The 26,802-nt window shown below is 32.7% G+C and overlaps 1 protein-coding gene across 3 annotated transcripts in view; it reads left to right on the top strand.

The window, feature by feature from the left end:
* The window catches only part of LOC106122565 (homeotic protein antennapedia), a 152,319-nt gene that overhangs the window by 72,138 nt on the left and 53,379 nt on the right, over window positions 1-26,802 (top strand). The window contains exon 1 of one of the 3 annotated variants that reach the window (XM_013318615.1): window positions 14,518-14,817. The exons of the other annotated variants lie outside the window; for them this stretch is intronic. The gene's annotated coding sequence lies outside the window, so the exon portion shown is untranslated. Of the gene's footprint in view, window positions 1-14,517; window positions 14,818-26,802 lie in introns of those variants that run through there. 3 annotated transcript variants of the gene reach the window in all.

Raw genomic sequence — 26,802 nt, 5'->3', positions numbered from 1 at the left:
CGGAGAGTTGAAATTTCACGGTCAATTTTTACACGAATCGTGGAAGTTGGCACCGGTTTAATCTGAACCGAGTTTAACTGCCTTTCGACATGCAAACATCGCGTGGACCGAAATTAGATAAAGTAGGGAAACAATTTAGAGAATGAGGAAACATTACTAAAGTCCCTGAATGAATAAAAACGAATTCCAATTTTTTATTTTATCACAGTTATAATTTGTAACAATTTGTAATAATGTCAAAGAAATGTAAAAATTGCTTGCAAATAATATGTCCAAAATATCTTATTGTTTTTGCAATTACACAATTTGCTAGCAGTGAACAAAATAACTTTTTTTTAAAATCGCAGATAATAATAGATATTTCACTGAAAATGATTTTTGTCGCTTTTAGCTTTCTGATATGATTTATAAGCTCAAAATTAAGCATCGGACATTTATAGAGTAATAAACGCTCTCTCGATTTTAGTTTTCACTGTCATAACTCAAACATCGGTTAATTTTTCGGACACTTTTTAGTACGAAGCTTTTCAAATATGACGTCATCTAACGCTGCCATGGTGAGTAGATCCACACAATGGCGGCCGCGGGCGATTCCAGCCTCGCCTTATACCACGGATATAATATTTATGAGGGGTACGTTTTCACTCTATAATTACGTATCGATTCAAGGCCCCGCGTCACGACGCCCTAATATTATTCATGCTACGGCCTCTTCAATTACTATTTTTAGGTGGGTCTCGGACGCCGGCTCGGCGCTAGCCCTAGTTTTATCTACTAGTTATTTCGAGCTTCTTTGTAAAATATTGACTTATTATAATATAATGATCGATCAAGCTAAAAAGAAAGCGAATTTATAAGAATCTTATACACACCAAGCAAAATTAGGAAATCTGATGAGGACAGAGAATTCATTTTGAATATTAACAATTATTTTTTATTTTAATTAGATGGCTCAACAAACTAAAATATTAGTCTTAATAAGCACGAAAATGAGTATTTTGTATAAATCGTTATGCATGCGTCTAGTTTATTAATTGCTGTAAATTAATTAACTATTGATAAAAGCTTTCATTTAAAATATATTGAATGCAAAACGTGTGACACGAACGCAATGATACCAAACCGAACCGAACCGAAAGGGAAAGCGTTGGCGGCTCGTGATTGTGGAGTCCCGTTGGCACTGTACCTGTTGCAGGTTTATTTACGACCCAAAACAATCGCTTTATCTCGCCCCGTCCATATAATGCGGCCGTAAAACCCGATTCTTTACGCGCACAAACCTTAACAGCTTCTTGCATAACACGTCCTTTGTTTATAAACAAAACTTCCCAAGGACTACCGGACTTTTGCATTTCAAGATCAGTTACAGCTCACCTTCACCGCGTATAGGAGCGCTTGTACGCACCGACAATACTCCGTTAACATTCCAATATTATGTTCACATAATTTATAGCTTTTTAAAGTTTACGAAACAGTATTAGATGTTAATATACAATATGTTGTGTAACGCCTCGGCGCGATCTATTGGGGGTCATTGGGTGTGTTTTTAGATTAGTGTGTTTATTGCTACACGCCGTTTTATGAGTTAGACGACTTTTATGGTACAGTTCGCTAATTGATCACAGTAAGGGCAAGTGATTACGAATTCGTATCAATATCGAATGGTGATTAAGATGATTGTTTATAAAGTGTTTGGATGACTTTAGTGGTGGGATGCTTAGTATTTATTTAAAGGTATCTATACTATCTATTTACATTTATAAATAGGAATATATTTATATTTTTAATCACTTTATATTTGTGAATCCGACCCTAGAGTTTTTAATTGGTCGCCTAGAGACCTTTAGTGCAGATTTTAGAACTTAATTACACCTAGTTTGGCAACAAAATCATATATTAAAAATGTACACTTCCAAGGAAATAGATCATGCAAAAACATGTCCATATACATTTGAAAACTAGTTAAAATCCAGTCCATAATTCACAAGAATCGATGCAATGACACAGCGAAATCTAATCCCATGTATTAAAGTTCAAAAAAAGCTCACCGACTCGTCAATAAGAATGCACAAAAAGTGCTTTGAAAGCGAGAAATGGCGGCCACGGGCGGGGGGAGGTTCGAGAGTGGGGACAAAAACTAATAATAACAGCGTGTCACCCCATCACAGTTCCGTCCCATACAGCCGCACCTACTGCTAGTCGTGTGAACTTCGTAAGCCATTTTGAATATTAAAAAAAAATAGGATTTACCCGCTTATTCCACTAATGCCCGGTTTCTCAAGTCGTTTTATCCTCTTGATAGTGTTTATGATTCGATTTAGTTTATAAAATGCATTTCCCACCTAAGTATATATTTTTTTACTGCAACTATCATAAATATATGGATTATTTATCGAAAAATTAGATCAATGGAATCAATTTCTACTTCATTTTCATTACAAAATCATAAAAAATATAGAAGCGTTATCGCTTCTTAACGCTAATGCTATTGAATCAAAACATTTTAGTGTAGTTGATTAAAAAGTTATAATAAAAAAAGAATCGTCTCTAAAGTATTACATTCGACTTCCTTCTATTTAATTATAATAAGGTCATTGACACCATTCGTTCACACATGAACGTAGCAATCTTTATAACAGAACAATAACACAAAAAATCATGTATTTTAAAACAGTACATACGTATGATTTATAGCCGTATTATTATCAAAACAGCGAATGGGTAATCGCCGTCTGTAATCTGCCGTAATTATAACGTGGCCGAGCTAGTGTAAGTCACGATTTGGTCTATCTAGACATGAGGGCGAGAGTTTAAAAACCACAGTCCTCGTTAGTTCGTACACAGAAGCCTAGCTACGACTAGATATATAGATAGCGCGGACCGAATCTGATTATCATCGCAAGACGAGACTAAAGATAGTGATACACCTAGTATTTTGCAATTTTTTTAATTTTACAAAAAATTGCTTCGTTAATATGAGGCGTATTTTTTACGGAATTTCATGTTTGTGAGAAGAAAAAATAATAAATATAAAACCTTACATATTTCAGCCTAGAATATATTCAACAAAGTAAACTATATCACTCAAATTATAAAAGTTGAAGCTTGTTTTAAGCTCATTGTTAGATAGATAAAATAAAATTCACTTTTTTCGAAAATAAACGTGTATTGTTGAATATGAACAGAAAAAGACAAACGAATAAAATTTTTTACAAATTTAAAAGAATAAATTATTTCTTCTTTTCTATGTGGCCTGACTTAAAGTATTGAAACTCCTTGGACACTCATATCTATAGAATTACCGGGAGGTTAATGAATAGTCGTTTAGTACCTAATTATAACAATTTATACTTTGTAATTTTTATATCTGAGCAAATGATAACTGACACGAGGCCTGTCATTAAAAATCTATTACCGTTTTACTTAACGTCAAGAACCAGTAGCTAATTAATACTTCTAATTTTCAACAACAGTTATTGATTAGCCGCTAGATATATTATTAAATTATATTAATTCATTTCGATCACAAATAATTTTCAATCATAAAAACAGATCGTTAAAAATTACCGCAATATTAATCGCTAAATCCGGTTTCTGAGTAATTTTTTACTGATGGTCGATAATAATCTTTTGACTAATTAAATGACTAACTCTAATGTTTATGTAGATTATTTTTACAGGGATATTATTAAGCATCAATATTATTGAAAACGCATTTAGTATTATACTAAATTATATTATAAGTGCAAAAATATTACTTAAGTAAATATTAAATAATAGTTTAGTGTGTCCCAACCATTATATTGAAGCCGTGAGTTAAAACAGCCGATAATCCTGGATGTAAACACGCGAAACACGATCACCTACTAGACTCCACCGACGTTTCGCCTTCACTGAAAATATTTCCTAAATAATTTAAAGACATGCATCTACTGATGTATTGATTTTATATACATTTTGAAACTAATTAATTCAATCACAAATATTATGTTTTTCTATTATGTTAATGAAGTATCACATCCATAATACATTTCGAAATTTATAAAAAAAAATATTTCTTGGTAACACGTTAAATGCCAATAGCATTATAAATGCAATGGTATTGAAGCATTTAAAAAAGTTTCAAATTGTCAAAAAGGGACAATGCGAGAGCTAAATTAAATTCAAATATCGTAAGAGGAAGTTGCCGCGCCGCCCTCGCGTCTCTCTGAGATTTATTATATTTGTCCTGCGCTTATTTCATTACGACTCGTCGCGGCATCGAACCCCCGACAGTTTAAAAATACATACCATGCGTTAACATATCCAATATTAATTATATAATGGCGATTTACATTTAAATTTTTACTTATATGCTTTTGTTTCTATGTTGTGTTATGCTCAAAAATGTTTTCCAAGCAAAAGGTCTGCAATGAGCCCATTTAATAATAAATAGAATGGATTATAATTTATTATGTTATGCTTTATGTCTGATATTATGTTTTTCTTTGTTACAGGTAAACAATCCTTGCTATATTTCTCCGAATATATTAACAAAATAAATTAAATTGGTAAACTTAATTAGAGTTAGGTTGAATAGATGTTTTTAAGTAAAAGTTTATTAACCAATATAGTTTGTTGAAATTGATTCATAACATAATATGCTTCTTATGACTAAATCAGTCATCTGAAGCACTTATGAAAATTGTTTAATTGGAAAAGATATCAAATTAGTATAAGTACTCAAGTTCAGAATAAGTTAATTTTATTCCAATTTCAATTTCGCATCGTGTCCGGTGAAAACTAAATCACAAAGCCATTAGTAAACAAGTGACGTTTACACAAGTGAAGAAAATACGAACTGAATTTTACGTTTAGTCTACAATCAATTGCGAATAGAAAGTGCTGGACGGCTATCCGTCTCGTTCACACTCATGAATAACCTTATCAATCTAACGCGAATCGAACAATAGCGTCGCATGTTTGATTTATACAGTCGTTTAGTAGAAACATTACGGATAATTATAGTAGGATTAAATATTATTAATGCTTTGCAAAATTTTTCACTTCTACAATACATAAAAATTTATAGATATTGCTGTTGTTATAATTCTGATAACTTGATCTGAAGTAGTTTGAACTTGTATAATTGGATTGTTTAAGTTAAAAATTAATAAAAAGTAAAATTTTCCAAAAACAATTTAAATCGTAGTAATCGCGCAATTTTAATTGAAAATAAAGTTTCAAGATTAATAAACTTTTTTGTAAAAAAAATTATTAGTTAAATGACGTCAATTTGGCTCAATTCGGACATAATATCGTAATACAAACTGAATATTAAAATAAAATGTAATGTGATAAAATTAAATTAAATTTCACTTCTTAAGCTAACACGGTATCAAATTACAAGCTGTCAATTGGTTAGGTCGCAACAAATCCCAAGACGTCTCGCTCGCGCTACACCTCCACAAAGCCGAACAGAAGTAGGAGCTCAGCTCGCGAGGTTTTCAAGGGTGGTGCTTTCGGCGGGAAAGCGGCTTGAAGCCCGCGGGGTGGCTGGGGCCGGAGGGGGAGGCGTGATGGCTCGTATTGATTTAGTGCCGTCGTCGACGGAGCTATGTACTGGCCGGTGTAGCGCGGCGTCGCTGGATGCGCTTTCTTGTGACGCTTCAGAATGAAGTGTTGCGCTTTGCACTTTCTACTCGATATACTTCCTTGCTCTCTTGATTTCTTGTTGGGATAGAACTTTTTAAGATAATCAAATTTATTGAAATTAATCCATGGAAATCGTTTTTCAATGATAATGTACATGTCTTAACGTAAAGTTAATAGGACATTAAATTGTACCTATTTTCATATTTTTTGCTGCTTACAAATCTATATTAAAGACGTAAGCTAGAAATTGATTTTAATCAGAGTGATGTAGTTAATTCTCGTACACGCGCTATCAAGCGCTGCTGCGCTGAGTTCCCGAGGGACATTCTCCCGGCGTCGAAGATTTAAATGGATATTTAACTTTAGTCTCAAGGAACCTAAAGTCTATTGCTTTTAACGTCCTCGGGGCTGCGGCGTTTTTTCTTGGGAGGGAAACTCGCGAAGCTTTTAGCAAATGGTTTAAAATCGCTCGGATTTTAAAAACTCGTACAAACTTTCTATTTGTTTGTCTTTTTTTAATTTTATCTCCAGAGCTTTGTAAAGGAAGAAACTTTTTTCTTTTAAAGTTGAAATGGACTAGGGTTGTACACGTTGATAACTTTGTTGTTAAATAATTAATTAATTAAAATAGTTTAAGTTTGATAACGAAAGATTTAACACCTTTTTGCCATCAACAGTTATATATTATAATAAAAAGTGTCATTAGTAATGAAAACCTTCGATTTATCACATTATTAAATATGTACCAGAAATATATTTCTTAAATCGTTTAATAAATTCGGAAAATTAATAAATATTAAACATATTTTTCTACTGACTAAGTAATAGCTACTTAAAGCAATTCTGTGTACAAATGAAAAATTCACGTAACTCATGCTATTAATAAATTTCCTTATTTAATGCAGGTTTAGTGTTAGATTGAAATCAGAACGTTTGACTTATTTCATTTAAAAGCCTAGTAACAATTTAGTACACGTTAGAATTATGGTGAGAACGCCGCCACAGAGTAAGTCGTTGTAAAAAATAATTTAATAGCTGTACTTATTTCACACGAAACTTACCAAAAATTTAACAATGTAGAAAAAATGTCTAGTAGGATTATTCATTTTCATTGTGTATTTTTTACTATAAAAGATATTCTTGATGATAAAATAGTTTATTTATTTTAAAAATTGTTTTATTTAAAGTTGCGGACGACAACTAGTTGAATAACACACCAAAATATTATATGAACATGCCATATTAATTAGCGGCGTGTGTATTTCAATTAAGCTTACAAAATAAAATAGTCTCTGTTACGCAAGTTAATCTGTGAGGGCGTAAAAAATTTATGATCGTGTTGTGGCCGCGCTCGCGCCTACGTTTTACGGCCGGTTTTTGGGTTCGTTTCCTACTTATTTTAATTACCATTTTAATTACTTCACCTGTGATAAGAATCATACGGTTATAAGCGCTATTGTTAAGATTCGTACTCGGGAATCTTAAGCCTAATTATCTCGTTTATGATTTTATTTTGATACACTCATTAACCCTGTTGTAAGGGTCCACGCAGGTGTTGGAATTTCTTCGCACAGGTGTGTTTAAATAGTTACAAATTTAACGATGTCGGCGGTAATAAGATGCGCATCGAAACTGAATATATTTTAGTGGAGCCTGGCTTTTCACGTCATATAAAGTCTTCTTTGGCGCTAAAGTCATTCTTTATCGCCTGCGCTTATAAAGCGGTATTTGCAATTCACAGACAGCAGTCGCTCCGCAGGTACGACTTTGGACTTTATCTTTTATTTATAACTAAAGAATCCCTCTTTCTATAACCACTACTACGAGTTCTCGTTATGTTATACATCATTAAAGAAACGTGAAATATTTTCATTGTACAAACACGAGTAATTTGTTAACGACCCTGTTATGTTTGCACGCACGATACTTATACTTGGATTGTAAACTTGTACATAGTTAGCTGTTAAGTTATGTTTAAGTATGTTATGGAAAGGTGAAAACATTATTCACATTCACTGCGTCAGTTAAGTTAATGTTAAAGTAAAATTACTTACAATTAAATTCATTTTAACGATATTGTAAGGATTTAAGTTTTTATTATAACATTAACTCTTTTATTTTATTTCTGCATAAACGTCAAGAAAAGTTATTCTCCTTTATAATATCGATTGGTATGAAATTTCATCACAAATCACAACTTTCATTTCCAGATTCCATATCCTTGCTAGATATCATATTTGTTTTTATAGTTAAAACACTCCTCGATTTTTCGATATTTATTCGCATCGGAATGTCACGATCGAGTCTCAAACGACTTCTATAAATATGTATACAATAGTAAGATATCTCAAAGGCCGGAAACCAGCGGGTGTTCGCTCTCATAATTATATTCACGGCTGATATTTTTGAACTTTCACGTGAGCTCTTTATTTCGTCGGTTTTTTTTTCTAAACTTTGTGATTTACGCCACGAGTAGGATTCTGTGAATGTCGGGAAGTGTCGAAAGCTTTATGCGACTCCTAAATTTATTTTATTTTAAATGATCCTTTAGTATTGTTTCTGACAAGTCTTTTTTTCGGGATTTGTGTCACTGAGAATTGTTAGGCGTTTTTGAAAGTTTTGTAGACTAAACTATATTTACGAATTTAAGTTTTATAATATTGATTTGGGTAAAGTACAGAAATGTGAGGTCATTAACTGTTGTGATTATAAATTTTATTTAACTCACATATGTTAAAGGTAATATTTTAACTTAAGAAATGATCAAAGTATTAATAGTAACATTACATAATATATTATATAAATGAAAAAAGGTTAAACTTTTGAAAACGATTAGTTTATTTTAACCAGAAGTGGAGCCATTACTTTTGTCTGTTAGTTTTCATTCCTTTGCACTTTTTCCGGGCCAAAAAGAAGCAAAAGATTTACGCCGGCCACGTCTGGGCCTTCCTCGAGGATTTCCTTCGAGTGGCGTTATTGTATATACCTGCTAAAGGAAGTTAAACGCTTAAGGTGTGTTTTACTTTCTTTTCTTGCAGATAAACCAACAAACAACAAATTTTATTCCTTTGCTCAACAGTAAACATAATTGAAAACAAATATGGTGTCTTTTACAATCTTAACAAGCATAAATAGACGTCTATGGAAACCTTTTTATTTTGTATTATAATATAATTAAAAAGGAAATTATTTTGACAGCATAATAGTTTTTTGCGATAACGTGTAAATACATTTTGGAACAATTTTTCAAGATGAGTAATTTAATACTCAAGTTTTAATTCCAAAGTAACAAGAATACTATTTCAGCGTCATTTTAATTAGATCTAAACTAACTGAACATTTGACAACGGCGCCGGTATAAGTTAATAATCCAATTAAAACCTCCTTGGACTCCGTTGCGGGTCGTGTTTCAAATTCGAATAAATCTCGACTCGAACTCGTCCAACGGAAATAGCACTTCGCCTCTCCATAAATCCCAGTCTATTTAAGCAATCTCAAAGAAAATATCAGATCCAACTAATAACTTTCGCTTTGATAACATAAGCTATCGGTTTTTGATGAACTTTACTGTATGGTTGATCGAAAAATTAACATTTCGTGTTTTTATAACATCGATAAAATTTGTAATTTGATTTTTAACAAACAAAGAAATCTATTCAATTAGTGAGAAACCTTTCACTTAATTTATTCCTTATAATAAATCTGAAAATTTCGTCCTGTAATGTTTGGGCTTAGTCCATGTAAAAAAGGAAATAGGTTTTATTAATTCCAGTTTTTTTTTTGTTGTAGACATTGTTGACTAAATTGTGTGAAGAGTATATTTTATGATAGTCCCAATTGATGGGAAGCGTTAGCTCAAGAAACATCTGGTTAATGTAATTAATGTAAATTTATGGAACCCGCCGGATTCGGAACGCATCATTTCTCAAGACCGAGTAGAGTAGACTTGTTGCTGAATGTAAAACATCTCAGTTTCCTCGTGCTTTTATGTAGGAAAAGAAAGAAAAATACATAACTTTATATTACTAGTAAATGCATAGATTTATATCTTAAGATTTGATAGTAATTACACATATTTTGTGGCGTTTAATTTACGATTTTTTTTAACTAATGTGATGTCAAGAATTTCTTTGCTATAATGTTAAATGCTTGCAACTGATTTGTTTATTATATGTTATCTTTCACAATATTTCGTCGAATGTAACGTGGGAACAAGGCTACTTCCATTTGTAGAAACGAATGCAAATCATGTAAACTAGTTTTGATGGTTTACGAGTGAAATCTTCGATTCATAATTAATTTCAATGCGAAATTTAGACTGTCTTAAAATAAATATATGTTTCGCTAATTAACGGTGTATTTTTAATGTTTCTAATTTTTATATGTTATTTGATTTATATGTCATATAGTAAACAATTTCCTTGAATTACAAGTCTTAATGTTTGTTGAAGTAAGATCTGATATTTTTGTAGATTTAATTTTTTTTATTATCTGTGACCTTATTTGATAAAGATACAAGTTTATTATATTTTAAGATAAATAACCTCTGGTGTATTGCGACTTGAATAAATCTACATCGATCGTTAAATTGAGTATGCGATCCTATATAAAATACCAGTTCGCATACGTCTTTATAGATCAGGTTCAATGCTATGTTATATTGGATAAATTATTCTCTTATCTCTAATTACAACTCAATAAAACCTCTGATAATTTTTAATTGAAAGCGTGTGCCACATTAATTTTGATCTTTTTTTTTATTTTCCAAGCGGTAGGTATTCGTTTACGATCGTAAAATTATCGTCGAAAATTTCAATAAGAACAGATGAAAAAGTTTTTGTTTAAAGAATCGAATCGATTTTAAAAATGTCAAATTTGTTTGAAGTTATAACTTGTAAGGATAAATTAAAAAAATTCGTTGAATACTTGTTCGTTGCTTGAGGGATTAGTATATTGTGTTGAGTAGTCAAGAACAGTGTCGTCCACCAAGCATTAGGCAATTCTGTAATTGATTGTGAACAATTTATAGTGCCGCTGACAGGGGAATGATTCGATAGATTTATCGATGCTTTTGTATTGTATTGTCATTAGGGCTGTACTTCGGTGCTCGCTTTCTTAAGAATTAGTTCCCTAGTTTAATAAAGATTTTTAATCGATGAATAATTAATGTATTTTTATTGCGCCAATAAATTTATTTGTCGCTACACATTTATAATTAAACTACCTGTCGCCCGCGACTCCGTCCGCGCGGGATTAAAAATAGATGTTGGCCGATTGTCAGACCTACTCAATATGCTCACAAAATTTCATGAGAATCGGTCAAGCCGTTTCGGAGGAGCATGGGAGCGAAAATTGTGACATGAGAATTTTATATATATGATTCACTTTGTTCATTAAACAATTTGTTAAAGTTAAACTTATTGATCATGAACCCTCAATCAAAAACAATGTCATTAAATATTAAAAATTCATAACTTTACCTATATAAATTTCTTGAAGGACTGTTAATAACACAATCGAGAGACAGATCAATTACTTCCTATAATTACGCCATAAAACCACTTCAATCATGATGATACAGAAGTTAAATGCGAATGAAGCAACAACACAAAATTTATCGATAAAAACCCTTCACTTATATCGTAACTTTTTCTATCGATGATTTCGGTACAAAAATCGTTGGTGGCACCTACTTAATCATGTCGGTTGCCCACCTGCCCGCATACATATTCATTAGTTCAATATCAGCCTGCAGTCAATATCAATAACTGTTTTCGCGACATTGCAACGTTTGTACCGAAATTAAATAAAATATTCAATAGTGTTGTTCACGTATTCAATCATTCATCGATACTTTTGTTAAATATCGATATTTTATAGAAATGTTTTATTTTTGTTCGCCTATGTAATTCATTTAGTTCATCAGTGTTGGTAAATTGTGTGATTAAAAGTTAAATTTAATATATTTCCAAAGCAATTAATAAATTCACAAGCTTAAAGTAATTTTATTATCTATTTTGATAACAACTCGCTTAGTTGGTTATGTTTTAATGATAATGATTCTAATTTCGGTCATTTGTCATTACCAAGCATCTCAGGGTTTCGTTTTAAAATATAAAAAGCCTTAACACTTTAGATTATTGTTACATTGTAAAAGTACAGTTGTATCGAAAAGTATTATGTGGGAATGTCCAATTATATTCTTAAAAAAATATAAAGAAGCTCACACGACCGTATTACCTTAATAGGGTGATACGAGAAGAACTTTGTATTCTGCCTACTTTTTAAGAAATTTGCATATTAGCGTAGCAAGGTCATTGACATTGTTATCGTCTTGATGATGCTAAATAGTTTTAAATTTCTATTAAGATATTGTTTTTCATTTTAATTATCTACGCCCTAGTTTTTGTATAGATTTAAAAGAACATAATATTTATTAAATATTTTTGTTGATAAGAAAAAAATATATAAGTTTTAGAAACAAATGCTTATATGCGAGTATGCGTACACACACACATTTGTAGTTGTTTGTTTACTAAGACCGTTTTATCATAACGAACGTTTCAATTAAAGCAAACAATAGGGGATCACATGCAAATATCTCCAATTAGAATTGTTGTATAGCAGCGCCAAGGAAAAATGCAAAGAAGAGACGAATTCAATTTAAAATGAGATCCGTCTACGTTCCGCCAGGCCTGCGTCGATCGAGACCGAATTGAAAAAGAGAAACAAAAAAAATGGCGAGCGGAATAAATAAAAATAGAGATCCCGCTACAGCGCAAGTCGCCGTTGAAATGGAAATAAAACAGCAAAACGCTTTTTGTGGACGAAATAAATTAAAAAGTGTGTCGCGATTTTGTGAGCAACGGAGCGCTAGCCATTGGCGTACTTTATGAACGTTGCGTGCGCGCTGATGCGGCATTGAAAGGTCTATTGATTTTAACGTCTAATAAGTTCAGAATAATCTATTATATAAACATTAAAAAATAAAATTGTGTTATAAGTATCTTTATTCCGTGTGATTATTACACAAACATGTAGACAGTTGCATTGGTTTTGTAAAATATTCATTTGAGCAGATAAGCATTCGGATGTGCATTTATTATTTATACTCATTCCTGTTTTCTTGATAAACTTTAAAGCGTGATCATTTCGAGCGTACACCAAACTTTTCCTTAGTTAATGCACTCGGAAACAGTAGGCGTTCATAACCATCGAAGGGAAAGTTTTACCTAAATTATATTTGTGGGTCGTCACGCTTTTCCGAGGGTGCCAGGAGGGGGGTGGCGGAACGGGGGACGATTAGAAGGGTCCTTTGTGAGCTCACCGTAGGTGGCCGTATTCATAGTCACTTGATTGACGTTCGCTTTGATTAAAAATTTATTGGAGTAGCGATGCGATTACAACATTGCGTTGATAAATACAAAGTTTTTCATAAGTCACATTCAAAGTAGTAAATGTCAATAAAACTGAACATATTTAAATTAGATGGCGACCTTTGTTGACGCAGTAGCTATTTGTTGCTTATATTTTTAGCATAAATAATATAAATATGGAAGTAATTTGTTAAATGTCAAGTTTTATTGCGTTTACAAATTACGGAAAATGCCCTGAGTACGTAAACTAGAAGTATATTGGCCGGAAAATCACATGTGAAATTTATGTTATTTCGAAAAAGAATCTTATAGTTTTCCGGCCACGTAATGCCAAATAATGCCAAGGACTCGACTAAAAATACCGGTCCGTTGTAATCCGGTCGCCACTTAAGTTGTGGGGGCAATCGCTGTACGCATTTCTAACATCTACCTAGTTTTCTGTTTAAAAGTAAAGTTACATATTCCTTAATTTACTTTTAATGGATTACTATGTTTTCTTCAGGCTTTTTTTTATTAATTAATTATACCTTTGAAATATTTACATTCGCGTTTATGAAATTACTTTATGCTTTTACATAGTCATGAATATTTATTGTTCACATTTTAGTTTTTCTACAATTAAAAAAAATCATGTGAGTTATGTTAAATAAATTATATTTTATACGCTCTACACACATTATACATTTGTGCTAAACATAAACGCGTTATGATTACACAAAGCTTATTAGTTTTTCCTAATAATAATTGCCAGGATCATAATTCGAAAATCGAAGAATGAACTATTTGATATTCAACTGTTTGTCTTCACATCGATTGTCAAGCCACTGAGATGTTTGAATATCATTGTATGACCATTTCATTTACACGACACGATTTTATCTTTCTAGAATGCAAAATAAGATATCAATCAAATAAATCGTTAAAGTTTATTGCGCTCTATCTGTCCATTAAAACTAACTGTTTTCAATTAGAACAGGTGTTTAAGCGGAAGTCTTTTAGATATTCAGATATATTTACTTACTAGTTGTGACGGAATATTTGTCAAATTAATAAGCAGTGAAGTAGATATTTGAATCAAAGTTGAGTATACAGAGGAAAGCTGATTGACTACTTGCAATTTTCATGACTCCAGGTATAGTTTTCCAATTTTAATAAAGTTTAGGGGAAATGATTATCGCCGTTTTGTTTTGGGCTAGCAGACTTATTGAGATATAGCGATCATTAGCAATATCGAATAAGTTTCAACGGTCGATAGGAATGATTTCGACTTTACAGATTGGTCTCCCTGACCTGATCATAGACCGATGGTTTGGGAAAGTTTAGTCAAAGAAAAGTAGGAGTGTGACTGTGGATGTGCCGAGGGGCGGCGTGTCGGCGTGCGGGTTGGGGCAGGGGTCGCGGGGCGCGGGGCGGCGTCGCGGCGGCGGCGGCGGCAGTGCGCCGCGCGCGGCCGACGCGCCGCCCGCCCAGTCGCCGCCCGCCCGCCGCGATGCCGTCCCGCGCCCGACCCGCGCTCTGAGCCGGCTCCGCACCCGTGACCCGCCACGCACGAAACTGAATAAGTTCGACAAATCATCCTCCTACTTGGACCATTACATTGACGTGTGACATTAGTTCTTAGCTTCATTTTATCACCTAGTACAAAAGTAGTAGTTTTTAAAGTTAGTATTTTTTAAAGTACAAAGTTTGTATAACGGTAGAGTAGACACACGTAATACAGGGTCAGTTTGTATGTAATTCAATGTGATCGTAGTTTAAGTCGACGTGATCGCTCTTCGTATCGAAATATAATCGTGAGTGATTTTTGGTAAGTTTTAAATTATTAAGCGATCAAACTAAATCTATCACTTATCTAATAGTGCTACTAAAAAGACAAAGATACCAATGGAACGAAATAAAAGACAACATCCTAACGTCAACAAGACAGTATTAAACAAATGATATATATGCTTTCGTAGACGGCTCTAAGCCTCGCTGTATACGAGGCTACTTTCATTCGCTAATGCAAATATGCATATTTCCTAGCAAAAGACGCGATAGTGTATGATTTAGCGCCACGGCCAACACTAAATCAAGATAGGCGGCGGCGAGAACAGTGCGACGAGACTTCGAGCTCGCAATCCGCAAATTGTTTGTCCCGAGCCTAACAACTTAAATTTAGCACTTACGAATACCGATCGTAAATCGAACGCGCCACGATTGTTTTGAATGCATTGAAACTTAGCAGCCGACGAATACGCGAACAGAACGTTTACGCGCCGAAAGTTTGATTAATCGCTCGCGTTCAGGTTTGCGTTTGACTTAACGCGATGTGAGTCAATAAATTGTTCAATCGACTTTGGTTTTACTCTTGGTCTAATGAAATCAAGGTCCGATTTACATAACCCGTAGCTACTTCGCCATAAAATCGTGACAAGCGGAAGTAATAATTTTTTTATTTGTCAATAAATTTTATTCGATGGTAATAACGTTGCGGACATCACTACTTTTATAGTATATTATAAAAATGCATAATTTCTCACACATGTCTAATCTTCTACTTAATAGTTACATGCAAGCCTGCCCAGCCCATGGGAATATCTCGTCACATAAAAAAATGGAAACACACTCGCGTTATCTTGCATACAAAAACAATGATATTCGTCTCCATCCGTTACTAAATTCGGGAAGTAAACGAAACCGCTCGGTTATCTTAAAAACGGTCCATTAAATTAAATGCTTTAATTTTTTCCCAACTTTTTTATATTACTTTAGTAATCAGTACTCTTGTGTATTTATAAATCTAAAGTTAAAACGTTGTCAATTGTTTCAAAAGCTTTTGACAAAAATTACAATGTCATTTTTTACATAAAGGCCACAAAATAGCACAAAGATCATAAATCAAAATTCGAAACTTTGTCTCGACAAAACGTCAGTTTTTTTTTCTTTGTCTATCTCGATAGATACAAAAGAAGTGAAACAAGCTTAGTTTTTGAAGGCATTATTGCGTGGGTCTAACGGGACCTTGCATTACGAAAGACCCCAAACGGTAACAATGATGTGGGTACGTGAATGGGCTTGCGCAAGAGACCTTTTATATTATTTTTGTAAAGGAATTTACGTGGAGGACGCTTATGTATGCACTCAAGGCGTTACCCGCCATTGTTATGGGGTGGTCGGTGAAAGCGAGGTTATTGATTATTGAATGCGAACAAATTTGCTTGTGTACGAATTTGTTTTTCATAAAGTACTTTCGACTAAAGATAAATTGCTATTTAACGGGTATAGTGAAGCTGTTTTATTAAAACACAGAGGATATCATCTTTTTACTGCATTTGTAGATCATTTTACTTACACTAAATTGACTGATAGTTACAATAAGCCCACTAACACCTCACTAGTCTGCTCAGTACGGTCAGTTCACGCGTGACGTCATGAAGCCATCGACAAAGCTTTTGCGCACGAGTACTACATTGTACAAATTTTTCAAAATCATTATAAGGTTCCTAACATGTCTATGTTGCATTTAATATACGTATGTTACTTAGTAGGACTTCAAAACCAGAGTTCATTCCTATGACAAGTAATGAAATGTCTTTCATAGATATGCATCTTTAATAATAGTAACAGGAATGAAAGAAATAAAATAAGCATGTAGTATATAATGAGGAATGTCAAATTACATTTTTTGTATCCTTCCAATAACTTACGTTAAAATGCTAGTTAATTAAAATACTAATTAACAACTAAAAGCTATTTTATCATCTAGATTCCTTTCTTCTTGAATACATGAATGCATAATAAGGATCGTTTAGAAAATACAAAATCATATGTATATTTTAGATGGTCGTTAAAATTCCCGCTCATGTTCGTAAAGTGACAAGATCCGTGACCCGGTTAGCTACACCATATTTTTATTTTCCAGTTCAATTTCCTTTGCGATCGTGTCTAAACTTCATAAATTTCTTAACGAATTCCATATTGGGCAACCTCATAGAAACAACAATTTCGCACGCGCTTACAAAGTTATTTCGTCGTTAGTCTTTAGAAATGTACTCTCGCATTCTTTAAATTGAATTATTGTTAAAAAGGAAAAGAATTTAAGTATATATGTAAGTTATTATAAAAAATTATATTATCAGTGGAAATTCTTAACATAGATTCTTTTCCTATTTATAATCTTTGCTCTAACGATAAGTATCTAACATATCTTACTAATATTATAAATGCGAATGTTTGGATGGATGGATGTGTGTTTCTTTGAAGGCATTTGCACATGGTATGGATCTCGCTGAAGTTTGGCACAGATGTAGAACATAGTATCAAAGATAACGTAGGCTACTAATAAGTTTTTTTTTTTAATTCCTCGTGGACGGAATCGCTATTATAATATAAATATAAGAAAATTGTTCCATCAGTTTTTTGTATTTTTACGTGTAACTTTAAATATGTTGGTCGCTTTAAAATTGGTAATTTCCGGGTAAACCTATAAAAAGCAGGGGAATGATCATAACAATGGTAGTGCCATTTGTGCCCGGCTCGTGTTGTAAATCATTCTCGAAACGAGTAATTAAAATACTGGTGTACGCCAGAATCAGGCGTTTGGAATTTACGCCGCGGCTGAGGGACGCGGCAACATGAAAGTGATATTGTGAACGCGAATCGTGCAAATATGAAAATAGTGGAAAATTGCAATTGAAAAACTTTGCTTCGGCGACGTCACATACAGTTATTGTATTTAAATTTTGTCGTTACTATTTGATATGACTAGTTAGTATCGAAATTCAAAAGGATAATAATCTCTTGTAACCAGTGCATTCCACTTTATTAGATAAATTGTGAATAAAATGAATTGTAATAGTGTAATAATGTTTATCTCAGAAACCCACTATGAAACAGTTACATTTTCAATCAGCTATCAAACCGATTGGCGTAATAAAGTCAACAGTACAAATTACTATAAAAAAATATTATTGTTGTGTTCAACACAGTCGTAAATCAAGTATTATGGCTCTTTAATTTCAATATGCCAATTAAGCTTAGTGTAACTGCTCCTTAAACGCTCCGTGGTTTTGAACCGGCGGCGAGTACGTCGTAAACTCGGATTTAACGACCTCCTTTACATTGGGGAATCCTCCAACTTCTGTTTTTATAGACACAAAGTTCGAATTTCGTATACGTTAAAACGGGGTTTTAACGTTTGCTTCAGATGTATTTTTTTATTTCGTAATAATACGTTTGTAATGTTTTCTTAAAATTACTTAAATAACGATATAAATGCTTAATAAACAGTTCTCATATGAAAATAAAATTGCAATTTATTTGAAACCATGAATAAGCTATTGTAATACAATAGTAATATGTAACATTTAATTGATGAAAAAGGTTCGTTTTCACTATATCGATATATTTGGTGGTAAAATAGAAATGTGTACACAGTCTAAACATCTGCTACAGTACAACAATGACTCCATTATAAGTACTGGAACTAAAGTTTACCACTTACGAAGTAGTTTTTTTAAACTGTACTATTCCATTCCATTAAATCGAAATACTTGCAAAGGGAGGTTAAATGAGGGGGCAAGGTTTATTTATATTTATTGGAGCCAATTAGAAAGCCCCATCCGTATCTAGTGCATCTTCCCGCTTTGTGTAGACAAGGCGTTGAACATCGCGTGACTTTCAACCCGGCAATTCTTATTGCGAGCCTACATTGGTAAAGACCAGTGGTTCTTAAAGTTTTTAGCCACCGAAAACTTATAATGAATTATTTATTAATAGCAAAGGATAGTTTCATTTAACAAACATTATGCAGAAACAATCGAACATACTATGAAATATATCTATTTTATCAATTAATGTTAAAGTTATTCGACGCAAATTTTTAAAGTTTCTGTTAAATTTTGACAGAATTGTTGAGTTACTCGGAATTTACTTTGAGAATCAATGATCTACACTATTGTATGCGTGTGTTCAATAATGGTCTGTTTTAATCATTATCGAGTTATTATTGATACTTTTAAAATCACAATTAGTTTTTTTTTTGCACTTTATGTTATAAATTCGCTTTATTCTGTTAATTGGCTTAGTTAATCCGTCAAGGTGCAATTCTTATATCCTCTTTTATGAAAACGAACAAAAGTCTCTTTTGCTTGTAATTTAAATTTTTTGAGGTGGTTTATATTTTTTGTTATTTCCAAGAACTAAGCTGCGGTTTCTTTTATAGATATTTGTAAAATATTTAATTAACGTTATGTAATATGTTTAATAATAAACTCAAGGTCGACATAACATAGCCAAAAACGTTCTCACGATAATTCTTATGTCGTAATAAACAACATTAATGCATATTATTGCTATGTTCAGAATAAAAACTATAATAGATTCTTGTTACAACAATGGTATCTCCGCAATTAAAGGTGGTTTAAAGTTTGGATAGTTAAAAGAAAATCGAACAAATTATTCGATTTAAGAAATCCGGAACTTGTGGACGAGGAGCGTTCATTCCCTGCCTGTTTGCTATTCAGGACGGCAACATTCGCCCTGATTTTTGCCCGATGTCGACACTGAGCTCGAAATGTATTAGTCGATTTAACGGCTACCGAATAACACCCCTGAACTGAACGGTTTGTGACGCGAATACCTTATAATGTAACTCGATGTAGACCCTATTATCGATATTGGATCTCTATAGACTATCGATACCGTAAATGTTAAGTACAGGTAAATCGATTCGAAAGCAATCTCGATATTGCCTTCGAGTACAATTTTATGTTTGAACTTGAATAACATTTAGCGCTAAAGTACACGCTCTATGGTTACGTCTTATAGAAAAAAGGTAACAAGGTAGCGGGTGGGCGTTCTTACAAGTTATCTTGTAGAATTATCAACGTCAGCGCTGCAGTTATTAAATATTAACTGATTGCATTAACAATTTAATTAGTCTAAAGAACAATCTTCTAGCTATCTCCGGCCGCTTCGGCGCTTATATGATTATGCTAAAGTTCATGTAATTGCTGTTGCTACTGGACTTTTATATAATTTACTTAATTAGAATCCATGCGATTATTTACGAGGTGAAAGTTTTGTTACATGTGCATGTAATAGCGAGAATTTACATAATGTGCATTAACCGGTGCTTCATATAAAAATATTTAAGATGTACCGACGCTTTGTTGAGGACTGAGGCGCGGAGAATGTAGAGTAACAAACTCAAACGATTGTATTATGTAATGTGATTGTAAGTCGTAAATGCATTTTAGTTGTCTGAAATGATTCTTACAATTTTTATTTTCATAACACAATGATAAACATGAAATGTTTCACTTGCATAATTACATTAAATTCGTTTATTGCAATGTCCAAGTCATTTTGGGAAATCACGTATAAGTAAAATCCTTACATTGTTTTGGGTCAATGAAAAAGTTGACAGAACATGCTTATGTTCACGTCCATGATATTTAAAGCTAAACCAGATAAAGATAACTATATGAAAAGAGATAGAGCATATCACCACCTCAAAGGCGGTTCCTCTGGTATTGCTGATGTCCATGGGCGTCGTTGAACACTTCGGTGTTCCCGCTGCTCGTTTGCCCCCTTCAGTTATAAAAAAAAAAAGATTCGATTTGATGCCGGCCAAAGTGTGGTCATAATCGAGTGCAAATTTATTTCGACTGACTGCCAACGGGCGTGTTGCAGTTGGTTTGGGATTCAATGCTAATTGACGCAAAAAAAAATCGAAATAAAACTTTACAGTTTTTATGTTTAACACAAATGATTTATTAGATGAAGTTAACTCAGTGAAATGCTTTATACGTAAACAGTTTTGACAGGAATTCAAAACAAGCACAATTTTTAATTTCCTTTTAACGTTGATGTTTTGTGTACCAAAATGATAAAATTCTTTATGTTGATTCATTGTATAATTATATAGAAATTGTGTGTAACATTTTAGGACATTTGATTTAAACACATTGTGTCATCGAATAGATTCTTCACCGCTTTATACACGTATATTCGCTCGATTATTTATCTTGGACGCAGTTTCTTAATGAATATAATTTGTTAGCGTCACACGGGACGGCACCGAATTGCTTTCCGCTTGAATCGACGTCAATGCACTATTTACTCAGCCACCACATTAATCAAACCACTGACTTATCCTACAATGTAATAATAAACTTACAAACCTAATTAATTGCAAATTAAAATAAAAATGGAACTGATTTTTGCATATTTTTTTTAATTTTAAACATTTATCTTCGTCTCGATTTTATCTTTTTTCACTTTATAATATGTCTTAGATACAGATTAGTTATTTTTTATTAAACTTCACTAATATTAATCAGAATATATTTTTTTATTCTACACACATTAAACCAAGATTATAACGGTTAAAGATTTTATGAGTTAAAACGGTAACTTTTTTACGAGATACGATAAACGTTTTCACAAATGAACATTCCAAAGGTTTATAAATAACTAACTTACTACTATGTAAAGAAGAGACGTCTTAAAAGATGGACCGACAAAGTAAATAAATACCGGCGGAAATCCTCTTGATCAGAGCGGAAAGAGACCTGCAAACGGACTTCCCCTAGAATTTGACGATTTTAAAATTATCTCGTTATTATTAGTGACCGATTAAAAAAACTTAGCGGTAATATACTTATAACGGTCTAGGAATGATTTATTATTATTGTTAAATAAATTATCTGAAACTTTTAATTGCTTGTTAATTTGTGTGGGGGCTCCCCTTTTCTTTTAGTAGATCGGATAAAGAATAATTAATTTTAATTGTCGTTGTAAAAAAAAACAAAGGATGTCCGTAATTAAAACTACAATTTGTTATCACAATGACAGATAAACACGCGAAAATATTTTTTGAGGTACAATAATTTGTAACATTTTTAACTGGAAACAGATCATTTCAGAAAATCGCGAGACAAATTTTATATTTTTTGTTTGATAAAAAATATTGCTATGTTGTACGATCTATCTCCTGTTGTTTTTTATATGTTGATCTAAATTTCAGTCAACTGTAAAGATTTTAGAGACGAAATATGCATATGGAATCGAAATGTTATGTTAGATTTTATTTTTACTTTTTTTTTTACTAGATACATACTTATTAGATACTGATGGATTTAACTGATTTTATTTGCTATAATCTTATATGTTATTATATATAACGAATAGTTATGAGTATTTGTAACTTTTTGACGGTACTTTGACGTCTTGTTTGTTTGACATAAATTATTAATATGACAAAAACCAGTAGCGAACGGTGTCGTTTCCCTCGGCGGGCTAATGCGATGTTATCTAAGGAAGGGCGAAGGGCCCGCGTCGGCGCTCTTTGCCACTTAAAGCGAGGCTATTTATATCAAATGAGGGTTACTTGGACGACAGATTGGACGGACAGAACGTGGCATCTGTCCTTCAGCCGGTTTCATATCGGATACTTTAAGGAATTGCAGGAATCGACTGACAGACTTATCGTTGTTCCCTGACTTCCTTGCTTGCAAATCGATTTTTTTACAGCTACGTTATACACTTTGTAAGAGGAAACTAGGCATTTGATATTTCCCATTTACGAAAGTGATTTAAGTGTATAAATAATCGTTTATTTCACATTTTATCGTACAATCGTTGTTACAAAACTGTTCATAGACGTATACATATATGTAACACACTTAGGAAAGACTGTATTGATTTGCTTTTAAACCAAACGGTTAATTAACTATAAACCAATTTGAATCGATCCTTATAAATTTTAATGATGCAGCAACTGAAGTATGACAGATCAAGCGCATCACAGACACATTCAAAAAGTGTTTGACCATTAACGCCCATTCATGAAGACCACATGTTCAAGCCCATTAAGTGGCTCGAATCATACACTTATTTGTTTATCTTAGCATTAACCTCAATTTTAATGATACACTTACTTAATTGAGATGGCTTCTAAGCTTCGATAATTTGAGGGTATATTTTTTCCCACTATTAAAACACTTTTTTTCTTCTTTTTCAGGTATGTACCAGATTGTTGCTGTTTAAAACAAAGAAGCAGAATTTTAATTACGTTTTAAAATATTTTTACCAATTTAATGAAGAAAAACTAATTCATTTCTTGCTAAAAAAGCAATGACGTAACCACCACAACGCAAAAAATAATTATGCAATGCGCTTTTAATAGAATCTTTTCGAGGTACAAACTGCACAGGAAAAAGCGTTGAACTTTTACACAAAAGCTCTCAGGTAAGTATACCATGTAATAGGTAGTGCCGTTTATAGAATAGGATAGAGTCTTATCCGACGTGTGAAATAGAGATAGGCGTTTTGAATGGGTGCGAACGGAACAGGTGTATGCGTGTCGGCTGCGCCCTTGCAAAGCTTAGCGCTCAGCTGTCTGCCCCGAGCGGTGATGTTTGAAACACGGGACAGGCGGAGCTTAGCTACAAATCACTCAATGTCACATTTTGACATCTGAGATATTAGGTATTTTTTATCTATAACTTCACCACTTCTTATAATCTAGAAAAACGTTTAGGTGTTTCATCACTAATAAATTAATTCCGATTAATTTTATTGATAACAGAAAAATCAACAACAAATTTTAGGATTACTTTTTTATTTTATTAAAATTAATTAATATATTTGTTCATTTACAAATATGTAGCTACTCTGTGACTGGCCATTAGGAATTCTCACGGCTCGTCAGAACAGCTATAAAGTTTACGACGCCCGCGTTAACATTGTGTATCGACTTTTTTAATCGGATCAAAGCGTTGACTTGGAATCAAACACAAAAATGTTCATTTACTAATTCTGTGACCATTTTAAGTTTTAACACAACCGAAATCGTTTGAGTTGTAATATATTCGACTGAGGTCATAAAAAATTGGTCGGTCATGGTTTGAGTTGCCCTCGAATTGTCCAAATGAGGCCATAAAAGTCCCGCTGAGTGATGACTTTATATAGCCCGTGCTGGTCTAATCATCTTTTTAGTGGGTTCATAAATTACCGAAAAAACAAAGTCAGCGAAGCATGAGAATAAATTGGCTGATGACCGCGAGGTTATGAACATATTAAAAATGATATTGAGTTATTCACTAAACATTTCCGTTCAACACCCGCATTTGTCTTGCTTTTGGATAAGCTAAATTAAGCTAAAAGTAACATTTAAAAAATCTTTGAATTCTATAAAACAAAACAACAAATGTCAAATGGGTTCTTTTTGTTTAGAATTACGCAAAATGTCCAAACAGTACCGTACATTGTCTGAAGATACAATAAACTTGTTTTGTTTGCATAATTAATACGAGCCTGAAATCCCAAACGTTCGACCGCTTGATCTCGCTCATGCCGTTATACTCGTAAACACAGCGGGTGATATGAGACCATGCAAAGATATTTATACACCAGTACGACTCTTATGACAACTACATAAAGCTCATTTTAGAATGGCAAATAATTTGAACAGGGTTGTCAAAAAAGATTTTTGTTCCGCTTACACTTATTTAGTCTACTTTTCTCAATAGATTGAACAATGTCCGTAATGAATAGCATTATAAATGTAATTACGTTTTGTACAATCTCGTTTTGTCTAACGTAATTAAATAAATAATTTATGAGGTTGGAAAAAATCTTAAGACTTTTTATCTCTCGTTCTGACTTTGTTTCATTATAATTGTAGAATTGTGATGGCGTAACCAAAGATGCGCATAATAAGATTTCATCCACCGAAGGTAAAAACTCAAAGAATATTTAATATTTAAACGTATTTAATAATCTTACTTAAATAAAAATAAAAATAGGTTTATTGAAGGAATTTTATTTTCTTCTAAGTTGTTTATGTGGCTATAATATCTATTGAGTAAACAAAAATTTATTAATTTTACTTTCCCCGATTTTCCTGAACGCACGTGGTTCTGCATTTTGTTGCAATCTCTTTTCATGTAATTTTTTTTTACAAAATAAATCTATTCCCATAGTAATCTTAAACGTGTATTAACTGTTAGTATATATAAACGTATAAAGACTTAATACTCAATGTTTTAATTATATTTTCGCACATCTTACACCTTGAGATAGAGATCTGACGGAGGTTTTCTAATATAGTCGCCCCCCGGTGAGTTAAGGCGGCGTGATGGATGGTCACTTTATTGAAAACCAATAGCAAGATAACTTTATCCTGCATCACGTAGTGTGTGGTCACGCGAGCCCTACCTAATAAGAACCTTCTGGCAGTTTTAACTTAATTATGTTCTGCTGTAGAAACTTTATAATATAGTTCATTAAAGCACTAACTAAATTCACAACATCTAACTCTATATTATTATGTAACCTACGATATTTATTAATAGTTTGCACCAGTTTCTATTCACGATACCGCCATTTTGGAATGCGATGATGTGTAATATTTTTCGCGCTTTTTTTTAATGATATTTTAAGAAATTGAATGCATTAGACTTTGGCAATTTTAAGATTATAATTTTATAAGCTTATTTAAAATAAAAGTGAGGGGAATATTTTTTTTTATTTAGGTGGCAATCAAGGTATCTTTTCATATATTAATTGACCGCTCGTAATAAACTATAAAATTATATCGACATGTATTATGGGCAGTAAACATTTAATCGTACAATTAATGTTAATATGAACAACTACAACGTAATTACACGAAAAAATGTACTCTTATGTGTGATTAAAGTCGTAACAAAATAATATACTAATATGAACAGCTGTTTATACTAAAGTTTAATAAGAAAGTAAACTTTTTAATCGCAAAACATCATCACCTAGGGCTGTGCCATTTGCAGTACAATTAACCATAGTATTTTTCATGTTTAAAATTTATTTAATTTTAAAATTATCAAGTGGGGCTAAGTTCTAAGGTATAGGTGTGTAATTATTTGTGTTCAGACTCGTGCATAATACTAGCGGTCGCCCGCGATTACGTCAGCGCACGATTAAAAAAAAGTTCCTGTCCAAGTGCCGTTAAAATCCGTCTATCCATTCCAGAGTTTCATGTGTACAAAATATGATTATTTATATATACAGACATTCCAATTTTATTAAAAATATGTAGTATAGATGATTTTGACAAGAATAAATGCAAACACTTGCAATTGATGAAAGAAAAACACGAGAAGGGCGGTGTAATTGAGCTGATAAGTGTACTCACAGCACGATTATGTTTTAGCACGCGTTTTAGCTCGCGGTCGGGTCACGAATGCGTTACATTTCCCATCTGCGGCCTGTTTAGTCTCGCCAGGTTAGTTTTATATCCTCAGTTAGGTGAGCTTAATAACTTGTTCAACATAACTGCATTGTTTTTAGTTATTGTTTTTCGACTCAAGTTATATCTCATATGTACGCAGCAGGAATATTTATCACTTTACGATGATTTAAAGATTGTATCACTTCATAATTCATTTCGTCGCAAGGTGTATATGAATGAATCCTGACGTAAATTATGTTAATAACATTACGTGACCAAAATAAACTTTTACGTGGACAGTTGTAAAATAATTTTATGTTTACATAATTTTTCCACTAACATTATTATAAAACTGTGATCAGTAATGTTACACCAATTTATTGTATACAATTTTAAATCAAGTAAAACTGTATTGATGTTTGCTTCTAAAACATCTAATAAATGTTATATAAACAAACTAAAAAGTGTATTAAGCTTCCTCTATGTATGTAGCCAACAAGTCGATAATCGAGTACGATCGACGTTACGAAGAGGCCGACTTGAACGTTCTTAGAAAAACAAAAGAGATTACTCATCCCGCCCGCTCGAAGT

This window comes from Papilio xuthus, unplaced genomic scaffold, assembly GCF_000836235.2.
Source record: "Papilio xuthus unplaced genomic scaffold, Pxut_1.1 DF826923.1, whole genome shotgun sequence".
Lineage (NCBI taxonomy): Eukaryota > Metazoa > Arthropoda > Insecta > Lepidoptera > Papilionidae > Papilio > Papilio xuthus.
This window is presented reverse-complemented; position numbering and strand designations above follow the sequence as displayed.